This window comes from Citrus clementina, unplaced genomic scaffold (assembly GCF_000493195.1).
Source record: "Citrus clementina cultivar Clemenules unplaced genomic scaffold, Citrus_clementina_v1.0 scaffold_3, whole genome shotgun sequence".
Classification (NCBI taxonomy): domain Eukaryota; kingdom Viridiplantae; phylum Streptophyta; class Magnoliopsida; order Sapindales; family Rutaceae; genus Citrus; species Citrus x clementina.
Genome location: NW_006262339.1, coordinates 34,982,613 through 34,985,752, shown reverse-complemented (window position 1 = coordinate 34,985,752; position 3,140 = coordinate 34,982,613). Strand labels below are relative to the sequence as shown.

The 3,140-nt window shown below is 34.9% G+C and overlaps 1 pseudogene; it reads left to right on the top strand.

Moving 5' to 3' along the window:
* The first annotated feature begins 1,071 nt into the window (after nt 1–1,071).
* LOC18047890 lies at nt 1,072–2,331 on the top strand (annotated as a pseudogene).
* Nucleotides 2,332–3,140: the final 809 nt, after the last annotated feature.

Below are 3,140 nucleotides of genomic sequence, written 5' to 3'. Positions count from 1 at the left end.
ACATTCTCCACGGCCGCTTCTTGCTATGAACTGAAGCTCTCTTCCTTCCTTCTCTCTCTCTCTCTCTATAACAATGATCTACCTCAGCCGTCGCCGTCAACCTTCAAATCGCCATCCTTGACCTAAAATACCCTTGAACTAGAAAGTGTTGTGAAGAATTTGAGCAAAGCTAGGGTTTTTTCGAAAGTTCGAATCCAAAAATTAGGGCTTTTTTGTAGGGGGTATTTCATTGTTTTTAATGTTGAGTTCGAAGAGAATGATTTTGCCGCCGTTACCGCCTAAGCAGTATGGAGTGACGAAGCCAATATCAATTGCAGGATCGATGGAGGGTGATATGCAAAGAACCCATGAGAAAAGGTTTTGTTTTATCTTTATTTATAATTATTTTTTTATTTCTGTATAGAAAACCCTGAGGGTTGAAGTTTTGTGGTTGGAGCTGGGTTTTATGACAGCAAAGAAGAAGCAGCAAAGGGAGAAGAGGTTCTGTTTTGAATTAGACAGGCAAGAGTTTTTTTTAAAAAAAATTAATTATTGGTGATTTTGAAACCTGGGATGACCTTGTTGTAATATTTTTGTTATCAGTTGGTTCATTCTTCATTTTTTAATTGGGTTACGAATTGAGTTTGTTTGAATTGTATTGGTGATCTTAGAGGTTTTATTTTATTAGAGAATTTAGTGATGAACCAGAAATAACTTCATCGTCTGGCAAATTCGTCTTTTGCTTTATTATTGCGCTCATTCGTCAGGCAAATTCGTGTTCTTTAACTCCCATTTGATTTTTTTTTTTGTTAGTCAAATTGATATTTACTCATTCATTTAAGTTCACACATTAATTCTCAACCGTCTTAGTTGGTTAATTGGATCCTATTAATAGTCTCAGGATAATTATAAGTGACTGGGTTGTGACATTGAGTTGTGACTCAAATATTGTACTGTCCGCTTCATTCTGCTTTATGATGCTTAGTTTAATATCTTAGACAATGGAGGAATCGAAACTGGAGCATGGAATGTATTTATTTCCATAGTTGGGATCTTGGAGATGTTTATTTACGTGTTTGTTCATTGAGCTAAAAATTTAATCTCACTTAGCTGTGACTAAATTTTTTTTTACTATTATCAATGCAGGTAATTAATTGTTTCTGACAAAATGAAGCATAAAGATGGGAAACCGATTTCTCCAAATGGTGATAAAAGTCCCAGGATTGTTCCTTTGACAGTATTGTTTGTTGCACTACGTGGGTTTTCGTTTTACCTTGGTGGAATCTTTTGTTCTGAGAAAAACAGGGTCGAGATTAGGGATGTCCAGAAAGCAGTCTCGTCTCCCAAGGATCCAGTGGTTGCTCTGCTTCAGATCAAATCTGTTAACTTCCCTGAATGCAGCAGCAACTATCAAGACTACACTCCATGCACAGATCCAAAGGTATACCTTAAATGCTTATTTGATAATAGTAACAGCTTCTAGGCAATGTTACAAAGCTATATGCTATCAAGTGGCCATATTGATGGCAAACATTCATTGCTACAGAGGTGGAAAAAGTACGGTGCTCATCGGCTGACTTTCATGGAACGCGACTTTCATGGAACGCCACTGCCCTCCAGTTTTTGAGAGGAAGGAATGCTTAATACCCCCTCCTGATGGGTATAAGCCACCTATCAAGTGGCCAAAAAGTAGGGATGAATGTTGGTACATGTATTATGATCTATTAATGAACTGGTTTTATTGTCCACTGATGTTGGCCGTAAGTCAATTTTGTTCTATTATTTGGATCTGGTTTCAGGAATGTGCCTTATGATTGGATTAACAAGCAGAAGTCAAATCAGAATTGGCTGAGAAAACAAGGAGAGAAGTTCCTCTTTCCTGGTGGAGGTACAATGTTTCCCAAAGGAGTTGGTGCATATGTTGATTTGATGCGAGATCTGATTCCAGAAATGAAAGATGGGACAGTTCGAACTGCTATTGACATTGGATGTGGGGTGAGTTTTTTTTTCCATTTGCCCACTTTTTCATCTAATCATATACTGGGCTAATCTATGTTGCATTGATGGTTTATTCTTATGGTGCCTCTTGGTCATCTTAGGATAAATTTAACTCACTTACATTTTTTTTTATAGGTTGCTAGCTGGGGAGGTGATTTATTAGATCGTGGAATTTTAACGGTTTCTCTTGCACCAAGAGATAATCATGAAGCTCAAGTTCAATTTGCATTGGAACGTGGAATTCCCTCAATTCTTGGCATCATTTCCACACAGCGCCTACCTTTCCCCTCAAATTCATTTGATATGGCTCATTGCTCAAGATGCCTTATCCTGTGGACAGAATTCGGTAATTAGTCATATACTATGAAGATATTTTCTAGAGAAGTATCATTATCAAATTGATTGGATAATAGCAGTTAAGATTATTCAATTATAAGAATAACTTGTCTTGTAATCAGACGTCTTTGTGTATTGAAGTATTTGGATTGTGTAATATATATTGATAATATTTAAATGTTATGAAAGGTTTTGATATATAAATTGATTTTTGTTCTTATTTTTCACAGCCTTTTAATTCTATCAACAAATCAATGGGCAACATGTCATTTTATATAATTATTTTTTTAAATAATAAATAAAGTAGTGATACTATAGTAACAGTAATCACAAATACTAATATAGTATTGTAATATTTTGATACCATGGTGTTATTATTTTAGTGATACTATAGTAATAGTAATCACTGACACCACTTACAAGTGTCACTATTTTTCTGACTCCCAGATTACTGACACAATTAATAAGTGTCAGTAAAAGTAATTTCTGACACTATTCTAAAGTCAGTAAAGACCATTTTTCTAGTAGTGATCATGCACATTTTTGTACAAATTGTTAGATTGAAACTTTAAATTAATAATAAATTGTATCTTTCCTTCTGCAACATTAGGCACATCTTCAACATATGGAGAGGTACAAACTTCTTTCACCTGAATGTCTTTCACTTCAAGCTGCTGACTTATGATAGGATAGGATATCATATTAGTGTCATGGATGAGGTCGACTTAATTGCTTCAATGCTTGGCTTCTTTTTTTTTATTTGTGATACAATTTGCGATTCAATTTGTGTCACTAAAAGAATTGCATGATGTAAAAGTGAATATAAA